This window comes from Numida meleagris, chromosome 6 (genome assembly GCF_002078875.1).
Source record: "Numida meleagris isolate 19003 breed g44 Domestic line chromosome 6, NumMel1.0, whole genome shotgun sequence".
NCBI lineage: Eukaryota > Metazoa > Chordata > Aves > Galliformes > Numididae > Numida > Numida meleagris.
The window spans coordinates 1097808-1114613 of record NC_034414.1 but is presented as its reverse complement, the minus strand read 5'-3'; the positions used below and the strand labels follow the sequence as shown (position 1 = coordinate 1114613).

The 16806-nt window shown below is 40.0% G+C and overlaps 2 long non-coding RNA genes across 6 annotated transcripts in view; one reads left to right on the top strand and one right to left on the bottom strand.

The window, feature by feature from the left end:
* LOC110400885 overlaps positions 843-16806 on the top strand; it is a 36063-nt gene continuing 20099 nt past the window's right edge. The window contains exons 1-2 of one of the 2 annotated variants that reach the window (XR_002440133.1): positions 843-932; positions 9719-9819. This is a non-coding gene — a long non-coding RNA (uncharacterized LOC110400885). Of the gene's footprint in view, positions 933-9673; positions 9820-16806 lie in introns of both variants that reach the window. The other variant, XR_002440132.1, reaches the window with a different exon arrangement.
* Positions 7320-16806, bottom strand: part of LOC110400882 — a 233778-nt gene continuing 224291 nt past the window's right edge. For all 4 annotated transcript variants that reach the window (XR_002440121.1, XR_002440122.1, XR_002440119.1 and 1 more), the window contains 2 exons: positions 14953-15043; positions 7320-8047 (listed from right to left, as the gene is read on the bottom strand). This is a non-coding gene — a long non-coding RNA (uncharacterized LOC110400882). The remainder of the gene's footprint in view (positions 8048-14952; positions 15044-16806) is intronic.

Here is a 16806-nt window from a genome sequence, read left to right as displayed (position 1 = left end):
AGACTTGGTGCCTGTTCAGACCTGAAAGATTTGAGAAGACAGTGAAGCAGACGGGCTGGAGAACAGCTAGGAGTTGTACTTGACCACGGAGGCAACGAGGGAAGCCTATGATGCCAAGCTGTAAGAGGGTTAAACAGTGACTCACGATGGATGGAGGCTTAAGGCGCTGTGATTTTAAGTACCTTAGAAGACCTGTCTCCTCCTTTTTATGGTTTATAACTGTAAAAACCATTAACCACAAACCATTTATAACAATGCCTGGCAAAACAAGGAAATGAGAGTAATGTTTTGCTATACAAGCACTAAGTAAGTATTTTAACTAAGCAGAGTTTTACTTACAGCTTGATCAAAGGCTGAATGTGATTAGAGAAATTATTTGCCCAGGAAATGCAACTATTAAAAAAAAAAAAGAAGAAAGAAATCTAAAAGATCTATCAGTTGACTGAAAAGCATCTGTAACAGGCTGCAAAATAAATGGAATGGTTGTAACGTCTGCTCTTATAATAAACTGTTATCACTCGCAGGAATAACAAACACAGAGGTAATAGTAGGGCTCTGCAACAAGTCAGCCATGAAAAAAGAAAAATTGTTTGTACTTTTTGGATGCTTGCGATCCTTAACCTCAAGAAATACTACAGATTGTAGGTACAATTGCAGAAGGCCATTGAACACAGTCTTAAATTGGCTTTTGTCTGTGTATGGGAACTGCTGAGTCATGGCCTGAACCACTGATTGAGTACCTGGAGGAAAGACCCAGACAGCCCTGGGAGCACAGGTGAAGACAATTCGCTGTGTGACCAGAAGGGCTGGAGCCTGGCTCCACCCCTCTTAGGCCTCATTTAAGGACTGACTGCCAGTGAGGAACAATCTCTTCCATGAGATCTCTCCTTGGTGGGAGACTTTCCCTGCAAGCCCAAAATCTTCTGATCTGGGTGAGTGCTGTATTTTCCTTCCACCTTTTTGTAACGCTCTTTCCCTCGCGTTAGTTCTTTGATTGCTACACTATCCCATTAGTCCTTCTGACTGCTACGGTCTGAAAGTGGGGACACAAATTGGTTGTATTCAGTGAGGGAGAGTTCTTTCCTTGTGAAGGAATTGCAAAAGGAGAATTTAAGTAGGGTAACTCTTGCCAAAGTTAATGTATGGTTTTTGTGTAACCTCACAAGTATAACCAGTTATAATATTTAAAAGGGTTTTATTACATTTATCGTTTATAGGCACAGGAACAGTTATCATTTGAAGGTTGAGTGGGAGATGTCTTAGGACAAATAGATAAAATGATCTTAAAAAGCTAGCAGGACCAATGACTAACACATCAGACTGATGAGGTAATTAATATGAAATTGCTTCTGTTTTTGTGCTCATTTTTCCTTTTGGCTGCTTAAAGGAGTAGGTTTTGGCATTATAATAAAATGATTATGCTGACTTTTATCAAGGGATTTGAGGAAGGGAAGGAGTTTGAAAAGTTACAGTTCTATACAGTGTGAAAAGATAAGAGGCTGTAATAAAGAAGAATTAATTAGTAGACAATTAACAGTGACTTGGTATGGAAAAACATAACACAACTTCCGTAGAAGGAAATCTTACCTTTAAAATTTACTACAAATTTTTGAGGAAGTCAGTGAGCATGTGAATATGGATAAATAATTAAGACTATTCTTGGTGCTTGATACACGGGTGCTTGATAAAGGAGGAAATTCAGAGCAGGGCTCAGAATTTTCCTTTCAATTTAAGAAGTTTGTAAAGGATTGTGCTAACTAAAATGCTACGCCTTGGATGGCTTCTTCACTGAGAAACAATATAAAAGCCAAAACACACAAAACAGTGGCCACAGGCAAAACCACATTGGATATTCTGACCAGAAAGCCACGTTTGGCTGTGTGCCTGATTTTGAACTAGCGCTGTCCATATGAATCAAATTTTTTTGGAGCGTGAGCTTTAAGAATTCATTAACAGCGTTATAAATGAACTCAGAGCCTTGTGAGAGTAAGTGTAAGGACAGAGAGAGCAGATAGATGGAGTAGCCTTGTACACCCTCTAGTGGTATGTACCGATTTTACGGCTTTGGTCAAATCTCTGGGTTTTAAGCAGTTTTTCTATCTATCAGTGTGTATATCATATGCGTTCAAATTCACCCCTGTGGAATTTGGCTCATGTTTTGTTGACAGTCCTTACATCTTGACATCTAGTAGTAACAACAACCAATAAATAGCAGATTTTCAACAGTTATTTGATGGCTACAGTCACATAAATCTGATTTCAGAAGACCTGGTATGACATGTTCTCTTACAATTAACCTTATCATTCAGGCAGAGACTTCAAAAAATCTTGGGAAAAAAATGGCTTCTTCATCAGTCTTTTCAGTTTTACCCTCATGTGTGCACAGCTCGGTGTAGTTCTTAATTGTTTGTAACGCAAGCACCTGTGATTCTCATCTGTCACACCAGGAAACGTATTACTCAATTAGACTCAAGTTGGCTGGGATTAAGAGGGTGTTAAGTACAGGATTCTGGAGCAATGGAGTGGAGAATGGATGTGTATTTCATTAACGGCCATGCTTCCGTATCTTAGCAACTCCTAATGTATTTGCAAGAATCTACTACAGCCTCAGGATCTGTTTGTTTAGCTAAGGTTTCAGAGGATTAGTTTTACTGCAGAAAGTTTCGGACCTGAGAACACCTACCCATCTTTGAAACATCCCCAAAACATGCGCTAAGAATAGCGATGTCTAATTTCATGCTTTTTGAACAGTTAAGCTATCAAGTCTACCTGCCTTTATCACAATACTCATGGCACTGTGAGTTTGGTGGATGTTATTTAACCCAGCTTTCTGTCTAAAGTCTGCCCTTTAGGATGCCTCAGCTACAACACCATAAATGGCTGAAGGAGAAGCAAAATGTTCTACCTGGAGCTCGGAGTCTTGTGGAAGCGATCACAGGGCAAGCTTTTAAACTCCGTGGCTCAGAGTTAAGGCTTGTATAGATTGTAAAGTATTAACTCCCTGCTTACCAGAAAGCATGGAAAAATTTCTTGCTGAGTGACTTAGTTGTAAGCCACAGAAAAGGTGCAGCCTCAGCCAATTTGAACTTTAGCAAGAGCTTCAGCTGAGCTGCTTTTGTAGTTCCCACAGCTGCAGTGAATCCTCTTGCTTGTTCCTGCTTTTCAGCCAGGTCTGCTCATTAACTAGAACTGGCCAGACAGCTCTGAGCAATGCTATGTGAAATACAGGCCCAGATCTAGGAGGGTCAAGGGACAGGAATGGAAACTTAGCTGGTTTGTTACGGGGGAAAAAAGGAAAATACGTTATTAGCTTTGATTAGCTGGCATCAGAATTTTATCCTGCCGTTGTTGCGTGTTGTGGTCTGATTTTGAAACGAGTGAATGCTTTTAGTGACTCTTAATAGCATCATGACAATCTAAGCTAGATTTCTGAGTAGAACGAGAGATAGGACACTCAAGCCAAGCCTCTTTGATCTCTTGCAGACTATTTGCTATTTCGTGGAAAGTTCTTAATGTAGAGAAAGGGTCTGTATAGTTACTTTTTCTTTGTTACGTGTCTGATCTAGTTACCAGTTCTCTGAGGAACCCTGAGCATTTGGTGCTTCTATGCATGCTGGTAGAGTTCTTCTGAGGTTGTAGCACTTTTTCCTAGGTCTTAGTGATGTATGTGTTACAAAAGTGTGTAAGAGATGGGATATTATAGTGTTTTTTGTGATGAAATTGCTGAATATTTAACTACCTATCTGGTCATACGTTCTTGAAAGTAACTGCAAAGAATGAATTTCACTGAAACTGCAAAATAATTTTCTGTAGTCTTTCAAGGCAGAACTATAGTTAAGAATTTAAAATATTTTAGAAACATTGGATAAAAGTCTGTTGGCGTGAGAATGCAGTATATATTTGCCTACAGCTTGAGCTCCTTCCGGTGCAAGTTGGAGGAGCTGCTTAAATTTCTGTATTATAGAAATTATACAAGGAATGGTAAACTAACAACTTAATTTAGACTCCCTCCAGCATCACTGTAGTTTGAACAAGTTTTATCAAGATAGTTTCTGTTGGAGAAAGTGATCGTGCTGATGAAATATACTAATACAGAATGACTCTGAAAGGAACGGATGAAATAAATGCTGTTCTCTTTATCTCTGTTTCTTTTTATTGTATTCTACATATGCTTGATCCATCAGCTGGGACAAGTCCTCAATTTTCTGTCAACCTTGAGCCATTGGTCTTGGTGATGGGTATGTTGTGAAACAATATTATCTATTGGAGATAAATTGATTTGTCACTCTACTTGATGTAACTGTTACTTTAAAGTCGGACTCCTCATGTTGTTGACATCTCTCCTTATTACTTTTTTCCTGTTATGCTTTTGCAATAAGCTGGTCATTTTGGTTTAGTACTAATCTATGTAGGTCACTCTGAAAATAATACCTCCTATTTATTCTCATGGAAACTACAACAGATCCCAGACTCGCAAGGGTTGGAAGGGGCCTCTAGAGATCATTGAGTCCAACCCACTTGCTAAAGCATGTTCCTTATGGTAGATCGCACAGGTAGGAGTCTAGACAGGTCTTGAATATCTCCATAGATGGAGACTCCACAACATCTCTGGGCAGCCTGTTCTATTGTTCTGTCATATTCACTATAAACAAGTTCTTCTGTACATGCATTCCAGTTTTTGGCCATTCCTCCACGTCCTGTCGCGACACTCTACTGAAAGGAGTCGGGCCTTATCCAACTGGCTCCTGGACTTGAGATATTTATAAACACTGATCAGATCCCCTCTCAGTCTTCTCTAAGCTGAACAGTCCCAGGTCCCACAGCCTTTCTTGTGTGGGAGATGCTCTAGGCCCTTTATCGTCTTTGTCACCCGTTGCTGGACTCTTTCTAGGAGATCCTTGTCTTTTCTGAACTGGGGAGCCCGGAACTTGATGCAGTATTCTGGCTGCGGCCTCATCAGGGCAGAGATCAGGGGGAGGATCACCTCCCTTGAGCTGCTGGCTGCTCTCTTTTAAATGCACCCCAGGATGCCATTGGCCTTCTAGGCCACAAGGTCACGCTGCTGGCTCATGGGCAGCCTGTTCTCCACCAGAACCCCCAGGTTCCCCCTCTGCAGAGCTCCTCTCCTGTGGGTCATCATCTAACCTGTACTGGTGCATGTGGTTATTTCTCCCCAGGTGTGGGACTCTACACTTGCTATTCTTGAAACCTCACTGGGTTTCTCCACCCGATGTTCTGGTCCATCCAGGTCTCTCTGAATGGCAACACAGCCTTCTAGCACATCAACCACTTGTCCCAGCTTTGTATCATCAGCAGACTTGCAGAGGGGTGGACTCTATTCCATTTTAGAGGTCATTGATGAAGCTGTTGAACAAGACTGGATCCAGCACTTCCCTCTGGGGAACGCCGTTAGTTATGGGCCTCCAACTAGACACTCTGCCACTGATCACAACTCTCTGAGCTCTGCCTGTCAGCTAGTTCTCAACGAGCCTCATTGTCCAGTCATCTGTACCACACCATCTAAGCTTCTTTATAAGGAGGCTGTGGGAGTCAGTGTCAAATCACAGAAGTGTAGGGGTTGGAAAGCACCTGCAGAGATCATAGAGTCCAACCCCTCTGCAAAGCAGGCTCCCTATGGCAGGCTGCACCTGTAGGTGTCTGGGCGGGTCTTGAATATCTCCAGAGAAGAAGAATCCACAGCGTCCCTGGGCAGCCTGTTCCAGTGCTCTGTCACCCTCACTGTGATGAATTTCTTTTGCATATTGGTGCGGAACTTCCTATGCTCAAGTTTCTGGCCGTTTCCCCTTGTCCTGTCCCCACAGACCACCGAAAAGAGGTTGGTGGTGTCTCTTTGACTGCCATGCTTAAGATATTTATAAACATTAATAAGGCCACCTCTCAGTCTTCTTTTCTCAAGGTTGAACAGATCCAGGCCGCTCAGCCTTTCATGCCTTGCTGAAGCCAAGGTACGCAACACCTACAACATCCATTGCTCTCCTTCCATCTACTTAGTCAGAGATGACATAATAGAGGGCTGCCAGGCTGATGGAGCAGGATTTCCCCTTGGTGAATCTGTGCTGACTGCTCCTGATAATCTTCTCTTCCAATTGCTTGGAGATGGCATCCAGAACAAGTTGTTCCATCACCTTTCCAGGGATGGAGGTGAGGCCGACTGGCCAAAAGAACACAATAACACTGTCTGATAGAGAAATTCTTAGCTACAAAATACAGTTTTTCAACATAGTTACTACCATTAGCTATGCGTTTTTGCCAGCGATGAACAAAAACCTGCGTGCTGCGCTCATAAGTATCTGCACGGCCATCCAGAACGTGGCTTGCCTTTCACGCTGCTGTTGCCACTGCTGAAACGCACTGCCCACCCCTCGCTGTGCTCACATCTGCTGTTTGGTCTCTGTAAGTGTTCGGTAAGCATTGATGGATATCAATGGGTGCCATTTTTTCCACATGGAGGAGTTCAGTGACACACCTCCGCTTCATCCACACTTCCATGTCAAAAGCTGTTTTGTCAGACTGTCCCTCTGCTGCCATCTGTCAGATGACAACAAAATCCAATGGACTATTGGTGGGGAAGTTCAACCCCTACTGCCATACCACCACCCTTTGCCTCAGGTGTCGTAGGCCAACATAATAAAATAGGAGGCATTACTTTCGGAGCAGCCCTTGTACAAAATTTCTTCTTCGGTAAACTAGATCTTCAAGCTTGTATCTAAAGGCAAATGAGAGGGCAGTGCTGCTACTCCTAATGAACAGGAAAAGTAACCTGATCTTAATCTGAACAAATTATATTTAATTGAAAGTGTTATTAACAAGTACACCTGAAATAAATTCACTTATCTTTGACAACTACCTCTAACTCATAAAATACCAGGCTGTGATGTGACAAGTTGTGAAGTACCTAACTAACTGTGTTAGAAAGTTGCCGTAGGAACAGATTTAGTTTCAATACTGGAGGGAAATAACACACAGAAGATGAATGAGAAGTTAGTTCCATATAAAAATATTTGGAAAGCTTAATAATGAAACTGCTGTACTGACTGATCAAGATTTTAGAATCTATATTTGCTAACAAAGTGGTTATTAAAAGGTGTTTTGAAACAAAAAAAACTATCGTAGGCGTTGCATCTAAATGAGGAGGGAGATCTTTCAGTCATATTGGTGAACTCTGATTTCTCAAGAAACACCTGTGTGGCACTATGCCTGTTATCACGTTACGGGCAGTGTGTGCATATTAATTAGTAAGCTGGTTACAGTAGATATTGTTTTGTTTATACAGTGATATTGTATCACAGAGGCTCAGGACTCCTGCTGTTTAGATGAAGTGAGAGGTTATTTTCTGCAATAGCTAAGATTCTTGAATAAGAATCATATTTCATGGCTTTTGAGGCATTTTCCTTGGTAAGCTGCCACGATGGGGGAATCAATGTATTATTTATATTCTACTAATTGTTAGATCCTGATGTACTCAGCTCAATATGAGTAGCAACTTACTCAGTGGGACCCTTCTGGAGTACAGTGCTACTCATTGTGAAGGCAGATGCCACTAATTGGTTCCGTGTGACCAAGCCTGAAAAACAGCTTATAATGGCTATGCAGATACATCCATGAAGCTGGCAAACTCAGCCTTAACTTTGACATTTTAGTACTTTAGAGAAGATTGAAGTACTATTTTTGATGAGCTATATTTAATACACTGATTTCAAACCTCTCTGCTTGCCATTTTTGTACTGCGATCAAACGTGAAAACTGCTACTATTTCCAGATAGTTCCTAGAATTTAGGGATGTTCTTTCTTTAGTACGGGGCCTGGAATATTTAGCAATACCAATGCTTATGTTATTTTAAAAATTGTACAAGTCTTAAATATATTTCAAATAGCACTAGTCCATTCAAATGTAGACAGTCTGACCTTTTGACTTCCTTCTTTTTCTCATTGACACGGCTCAGAACTTGGGCTTGTGGGTGGTCATTCATATCCTCTTCATCCTTTATTCTCTGGACTTCTTGTAACAGCTCTGCAGTTGTTGATGCTGAAAGAGGTAAATATAGTCTGGCAATGTCCAGGGAAGAGGGTAACCCTATAGTTAGCAGGCATGACAGGTAGAAAGTAGCTGATTAAACCGCCTGACAGATTTCTCAAGCCCTATGCGTGAGCTGAAAAATGGGCAATATTAGCAGTCATGAATACACGGTGTGTTTATACTGCTACTTCTTAACCTTTTATTTCTGAACTCTTAATATCTAGTCCCTCTGATCTTCAGCCTAGGGTGACTTGTCTGGACATGCAGTCAAGAGTGTAAGAGAGATGGTGAAGCCCTGTGTTGAAGCTTGGATACTTGCCACTTGTACTAATCAGAATGCTGCCCAGCTGCAGCGTAGCTTTAGTGTTCCTCCACTGAGTACTGAGCACTGCCCCCATTTTGTCATTTGTCATTGGAAAGAGACACACACACAAAAAATATATATACATATATAATACTTGCTTTTCTTTCAGTTTCAATTATCATGAGCTAGTGCTGGTATAGGCAGCAAGGAAAATGTTTTAAAATGAAGGTGAGACTTTCAAGGCAAGAATCCTTCACTAATTATTTTTTATTATTATTTCTGCCCACACGATGGCAGTATATGCTAATCCAAACGAAGAAAACTAAAAACAAATTGCAGCTGTTCAACAACAAAGTTCTGTCGCTCCCCCCCAAAGCCAAGAATCTGTGAGAAATTTCTAAAAGGCGTTATGAACACATATGGAAGGATAATTCTCTCTTACTGTAAAAGCCCCCAAGTCTTTTAAGGCAGTGAAGAATTGCTTCGTGCAAGAACCACACGTAACTATGAATGTGTATGGGATGGTGCTATGTTATTAATAGAAGTGGTCAGTAAAGCTTTGTCAGTCATGCTTGGCTTAATCATTTGGAGTCAATAAAGTCATTGAAGTGTAATAACTGCTCCCTGGCATCAGTTTTGCGAGTGCAGAACTGGAGTTTTGAGCTCCTAGATGCTGATTGTTTGATCTGTGGTAAGAGTATGGAAAGTCTAAACAGACAGACTATTGAGATATTAGCTGCAGAAAAAGTTTAGGCATTACTTCAGAAGGATTATAAGATGAAACAAAGCCTATTGAATCTGTCAAGCTCTTCGTCTGCTTGTAAGTTGAATCAAGGGAGTTTGTATGTGTGTGAGGTTTGAGTGTGTTTACTGGGTAGAATCAGAGAACATTGCCAGTAGTTAAAGGTTATAATGTTAAAAATAAAAAGGAAAAAACAAAACCACTTGTTTTTCTAAGCTTTGACATATCTGTAAGCAAGTACTTTTAATTTTTTTGTTTAATGTTTTTAAAAAGTGTATTAGACTTGACTTTTATATTTCGTATTTCTTTTATGCCAAGATCAGATAAGGAAAAGAGTAAAAAACGGTATTTACGAGTACAAAGCTAGAAAACTAGGAATAGCTTCTCATTTCAGCCCAAGTGCATAAAACAAGAGACTTCTGCAAGGCTCAGCAGGTTCCCTTGATCAGGGTCTCAGATGAGCATCACCTGTGACCAATTTACCACCTGGATCCTGTTATAGAACATGTCAGCACAGGCTGTACTTTTTTCTTTCTGTTTTTCTTTCTGTCTTTTTTTACTTTTTCTATCCCTCATTTTTCTTTTTTAGCACTGTGTTCAGTCAGACTGGGGCAGCACTGCTTTATTTTGGCAGCTTTGTTTTCTGGACAAAACTGGAGTTGCTGCTATGAGCTGTTTCTTGATGGGTACCTGCAGGTATGAAGCTTGAAAAAACTGGGAACCGAAGCAGCCAGAGTGAGTAATTTGTTGCTACTTTTCCTTATTGTAGTTTATATTCCAGGGATCCTAAGGATTATTATTTTAGTTCCTATGGTTCATATTATAAGACATTTTGTGATTACAATAGTTTATATGGCATCTCCTTTTGCTACTGTATGTAATATGCCAGGTAATTCCTTGCCCTCATTATTTGCACTCAGCAGGTATGTAGGAACTTATTGTGGCATATAATGTCCTTGTATGTTTTGAGTTAACACTCAGTTTGCACCTGAAAATAAAATGCCTGAAGACTTTAGCAGTAACTTGCTTATTCCTGTGTCCATACTGGATTGGCAGTAGTAATGGGTAAGTTCTGATATCTTGAATGGCTAGGGAATTTTATTACTCTTAATTCCTGTGGATTTAGGAATTAATCATTTTGTTTTAATCTTTCTCATATTGCATCTGTAGTAATCTCCATTTTAAAATATTTCACTTTCTACTCTGTGGGTGGCCTACAAATGCCACCTACCTCTTGAAATTACCTATCAAAAGTGCATGCATTTTTTATTCTTCCCACGCTCCACCTCTTGTTTTAGAAAATAATCTCAGTTGCCCACTGATGTACTCCTCTGTGTGGCCAGACTAGATCTATTTAACTGGTATTTTTCTTGCTCGCTTAACTGAGCCATTACGTAGGGTAGTTTTCCCATTAATTCTTTAAAACGTGTGGTTTAGTAGAAGCCAGGGATTATTCAAGACTAGAGTCTCATTTACTAGGCCCTGTTCATACGGAGAACAGGAAAAAATCTCTTGAAGATATTAACTTGAAAAAGTAAAATGATTCAGATACAACTTCCCCGAAATGTAGGAAAAAGTATTATTGTTGTGAGTACGGATAGTGTGACTGTTTTGGGAAGAGGAAAATAAATATGGTGGAAAAGGGGGTGCATTATTCCGGGGGGAGAGAAGACTGAAGAAAACAAACGAGTTCTTTCCTGCGCATCCAAAATGGTGCTGGAATTCAGTTAAAGGGTACGTAGAGTTCTCTGAATGTCCAGAGTCCTTGATCTGTGATTATTCCCTCAGCTTGATTTCTGTCTATGCCTCGTTCCCAAACTGAAGCAGATTCTGTGTATTAACTACCATTGTGAGGAGCCCTGTTTCATCCTGGCATATGATTGCTGGACATGGCATGATACGATGTTGTAAACTGCATATTAAGATGGTTTTTCTTGTGCTTGGAAAATTGTGTATCTGATGAGGCTCTTAAGGCGTGATCATTCTTTGTTTTATTTTGGGTGAGGGGGCATTTTGCTCTAGGCTCTTTATAAAACTACTTTAAAGACATGAAGCAACTTGAACACTTACAGAACAGAATACTGCATATTTTGTGCGAAGCTGATTGGCAAATTTGCATTATGCTACTAAGGTGGTTATAAAACCTAAAGGTACTACTGTAATGTTCAGTATGGCTTTATGTTGCGGGCAGATAAACAGTTGAGTTGTTAGGAAGGGAGCATAAAGAAAATGCTCCAGCTTTAGAAGAGCAACATCTAGAGTTGTGTACCTGTTAAAAGGTGAAGATAACATTGCCAGATGCATTCTAGATGGCTAGTTTCTTGTTTTGCTGTGTTGCAGAGTAGAAGATTCATGGGTAAGAACTGATTTACGTTGGTTCTCTCTAAACAACTCTGGTGGCTCTCCCTAAATGGAGCAGGTTGGTACAGTCTTGGCAGACAAAGCAGTTGTGCTATCTAGAACTTCTAGGGGGGTGACTTGTATCAAAAAGGCATGTGGTCTGGATAGAAACAGGTACAAGCATGATGTGATTCTCATGGGCTCATCTTCCCCTGTGATTTGCAATGATGTGTCTCCAAAATTATGAAAGAGTTTCCTATGGCAGTTTTCTTTTCTGGAATGTAAGAGAATGTACTTAAGGGGGCTACCTCGTAGAGAAAATTCACTTGGTCAGCTAATGTGTGTAAGAATTATGCTGATACAGAAATAACTGTTCATCACCATCCCTTTTTTAAAAAGAAGAACTTCTCAAAATACTTTGTTTTTACAGAACTGCTTAACCAAGTATTTATGCCCGTGCATTATAGAATGTATGTGAAGTTTTCTTATGTAAGACAAAACCATTGCTTTCTGGAGGAACCCCATTGTTTTGAGGATTGTTTCTCTTAACACCCTACTATGCTCTTGTAAGTAGCCTTGGACATAAAACTGTGAGCAGGAAGTCTTTTAAAGACAAGTTTTTCAAATCAGCTTTAAAATTGGGAAGCGTGGTGAAAGCTGAACGACTCATTTTGGAAGCAGTACATTTGAAAGTAATTAATAAGGCAGAATTAGCTTCAGTGATATTATTTCCTAAATATTTCAGTGGAGGCCGTCAACAATTTGTCTATTAATACAACTATTCAGCATGTAATAGAAAGTGCTCCTAGAGAGAATGGTTAGCTATACGAGCATCTCTGTATCATTTCCATAAATGTCTTTCGATACCCAAGTTGTATCATGTTTTCAGACACTTATTCAGACTGAGTTGCTAGTGGATGCTGTGTTCTAAGAGAATTGTTTCTTTGTCTGTGCCACGTGGTATTTTTTTCCTATTTGTTTCTCCTGCATACATGCACTCCTGCAATAACAGCACTTATGTATGTAAATTGTGTGTTGCATCCAAAATAAATGTCATCCTCTATTTCTCTGAGGAACTGTTTGATAAAGATTTCCAATTCCTTCTAACCTGCTGTAAGAAAAGATAGCTGGGTATTACTGGTTGGGCTATGACTTTGATGATGGTGGGTTAGAGAACCTTCGATTTGCAAGCTGCTGCTTAAAATTCCATGTAGTGCATTGCAACTAAACAGTGATAGGACTGTGACAATTCTGAAAGATTAGTTTGGTCTCCTTCCAGTCCCTAGTGGGTAAAATGCTTGGCTATTGCTGCAGCTGGCAGCGAAGGGTAGCCTGGGGCTGTCGTCTTGCATCCGCTGGGATTTCTTTTGTAGAGACTTTCTCCCTCCTCCCTAAATTTGCTTACTGAGCCAACAGGATGTTTCTTGAACTAAGAACTAACTTGGACATGATCTTCCAGTGCATGGGTATATTTTGCGCTGCAGAAGTACCCCTTTATGGGCCTCTGCTTGTTTACGTAGTTCAGAGAGGCCTTGGGGCTTCTTTGACCTAGTTCTTTTCACAGACTAATGGAAGAGCTGCTGTCAGGCTCAAAGATTGCCTTTGTTTCTAGCTTTTGCTGGTACAGAGGAGGGATCTGATTTTGGCGATCTTGGCTTGGAGAAGATAACAGACTGGACCCCACTCTTGCTCTCAGCAGTAAGACCTCTAGGATGGAAGTGCTCCATTCCAGAGACTAGTGCACGTTTCATTCTAGTGTCATGTAAATCTATTTAATGTCATGTAGAACTGCAGGATCTCTGTAGTACCACAGGTCTTTGTTTTCCAGGTCAATTCACGTAAGATACCTATTCTGAGCAGCATTTTTGATATATAATCTGATCAAACGTGAATTGGTACTATTTCAGTGTTGCATTGATTTCAGTGTGTGGGTCACAAAATATAATACTGTATGTAAAATCTGTAATTTCTGATATAATTTAATGATGAAATGCTGTAGTGTATGTCAAACACAAAAAATTAACTAACTCTTAGCTAAGCAGCAGAATGAAGGCGATGTCTTTATTCAACTTTGTAACTATGAAAACAGAACTGGATCCTGTGGGGAAAATAACTCTTTTTCCTCAACTTGGATATAAATCATTACGTTTGACTTCCTATATCTAGAAAGGTTATTTTCTCACAGCAAATAGAGAGATGAATCTATACCTATTTTGTAGAGCCTGTTACGATAAACTGTTAGCAGTGGGCTGCGTGTATAGACATGTTCGTGCGAGCTCTACAAGCTACAGTAACTGTCTAAGGATAACTCATCTCTTTCCATAGAGCTCATGGAAGTTTCTTTGATGCTTTGTTTGTGACAGAGAGACTTTCCGTTTTTGTGGATCTGTTTGCTTTGTTTGGAATGGAAAATTCTGAATTGAAATAGGGCCTTTCTGACTTGGAATGTAAGCGACTCTCTGAACAAATAACATTGTTTGATTTTTCTCTGTATTGTTTCAGGTATTTTCTTGTGACAGTATATGACCAAATCCAGTGCAATATTGGGCAAAAATCTAAATGTGCATTAGTGGTTAAGTGAGAGGGACAAGCTACATGTATTTCATAATACTAGTGTGTAAGCATACTCGAATTTACTATGTTAAATTTATCGGTGCTGTAGTCAGGCAGCTAGTTAATGATTTTGGTGGCTTTAAATGCAGGCTTCAAGCATTCCAGAATGGCTGTCTATTGTATATTATCCTTCTTCTGCAAGAAGGAAACCAATGGGATGTACGACAAAACAGCCATAGAAAAACTGCCAGTAGTTTTAGCCACAAAATGCATTTACCCATGTCAGCTCACATACTCCTCATTGGAGGAAAGTGTTCTTTGCTAGCTGTCTGTTCTACTTACTAAGCTTTTTTATCAGTCTTAAATTTAATTTCAACTTTTAAAAATGGAATGGTAGCAATGTTTTTTGATAATACAAGGGGATTTTTCCTAGACATTGGTGTCTCCTCTGCACAGATCAGTTTGAATAATACAGTAATTTCAGTCCTAATGGAGTTATAACTCTTCTATTTAAGAAACAAACAAAAAAACAACCATGGCTGATGGAAGTGCCTGAGCCAAAAAGGGGAACAGGTGGCACGCAAAGCAGAACTACTTTGTGTGATGCTCTGTTGAGCAACATTCATCTGCACATGTGTTAAATAATACTTGTATTTACTGGCTTCTGATTCTTGACCAAATAAAAGGTAGTATGCTGATTATGTATGGTCTTACCAGAACTACACTTCGTGTTTGAGGGGGGGAAGTCTTCCAGAAGGACAAGGAAAATGTTCTGTATTCAAGATGAAGATTAAAGAGGGTGAATTTAGGTTGATAAAAGCTTTTTATGGTTACTTAAAGCCAACCAAAAACAATCCGTTAGCGTGTCAATTAACCGTGTTCAGTTACGAATTAATGAAGAGATTTCAAGCATTACTGTAAGTAAATCAATCTGTATTAAGTATTGATAATAGTGACTGCAGTCTGACATCTTACCTAGTTAAGCTCAATCCAAGAATGCGTCTCGGCCAGTGTGTCCACTGCATAATGGGAGCACTACTTGTCCTCGTCAAAACGGTCAGTATCCCTGTACAGAAATAACATTGTAAAACTGTGATATAGTAGAAGCTGAAGTTTTGATTGGTTTGGCTAGATGAAGCAGTGATGTGTCCTCACGTAGAGAGTGTGTAGTGTTTTTTCACACAAGGTACGTCACTTTGTGTGACGTGTTATTTTGAAAGATCACTGTTACGTTAACATCTATATTCAGTTGTAGCTTCTTTAGTATTTTTACATTTGTAATGGTATCTCAAACATAACTTGTGGAACTGGCTCCTAGTAAGTGAGCTTAGCTTAAACAATAGCTGAGTGCATACGTAATGCACGTAGTTGGCATTCTCTTAGATTGCCTTAAGAAAGTAGTGTGGTAACGGTCCTATAGTTTAAAAAATAATGATTATTAAATATTTACAGCAAATATTAATCTACATGTCTTCAAAGACGCAGAGAAAATATGAGTGGGAGTAGCTGTAAATACTTGAGACGTGACGGCACGTTGAGGCTTAGTGGAAGTGTATATTTTCTGGAGTAGCTCTTCCAGAAGTGGTAGATAAGCAGTAGCTGGACTTAAACCAAGCACAAAGCTTTAACTCCACTTCACTGACATGAACGTCATTGCAATTATGTAAGTTTTTGTTTTCCTTTTGGTATGAAATAGGAACACAGTCCAGCTCAAAGATTCTAGTGTCCTACGCAGTCAGTGTAATTCTACCTCTAAGAGGCACTGTTTTGTCACCAATATTTTGCTCTCAAGGTAGTTATTTGGGAGGGCTGATGATCTCGACCACGTTATTTTCTTTGCTGCGTTTTCCCCTTTGCTTTGCCACTTTTCAATACAGCATAGTACGCAGCAATCAAATGGGATCCAAAAAAGTAGGAGTTGAGAGATCGGTGATGGTTTTAGTGTTTAACTATTGCTCCTGGTGGGTGGAAAATCAATAGTATTAAACATCAAGCATTTGAACTTTGTCAAATTGAGCAGTGTGTAAGGCAGAGAATAAACTTTCATTATTTTGCCACATTGAGGATAAAACTTGCACAACAATACCACGTTGCTCTCTTGGGTCTGTCATGGGAAGGTCTGACTTGGTCTGCAGGCTCAGTAAGAGGATCCCATGTGCAACAGGAGCGTTAGCTCACTGGTGGCAGCCCAGCACTGCAGTCGTGTTGGTGTCTGGCAGTTTGTGTATATATCTTAAAATATCCTCATCTTCGCATACAGCGGCACTGCATGAGAAGTAGTTCACTGAATTTACTTCTAACAGTGTTTTGGTTTCACTCTGAAATGCTCCCACACACAATTTTATGGGTATGTCTGTCTTCCAGCTAAGCAGAATTGTAACTACAGAATTCCCCTCTCCCGTTACTTCTGCCCAGTGGAGGAGGACAGCGTATATACAGCAGGATCTCTTTTATGTCAATATGTAGGTGGAAGTGCCTGCAGCTAGATACAGATTCTGTGAGGAAACTTGAGCAATAAAATTACTTCATGCTTTTACCTGTCCTGGTATTCAACAAAGATATTCCTGCAGCTGTGAAGTGACTGCTCCAGCAATGCTTCCTTCGGTGGCATAGTAGTCAGAGAGGTGTTTAGTAGCGCAAAAAGGAATCATGTGCTTCAGTTGTCACTTTCTAATCTGATGAATTTTCTGCGCTCCTTTATGGCAGCACATGGCCGTGCTATTTTTTCACCTTCTGTTTACTGTTAGAAGGATAATTGGAGGTCGTTAATACTGGAGTTCTGGCTTTGAGAATTTACTTGGGTGGTAGCACCTTCTAATTTGTGGCTCC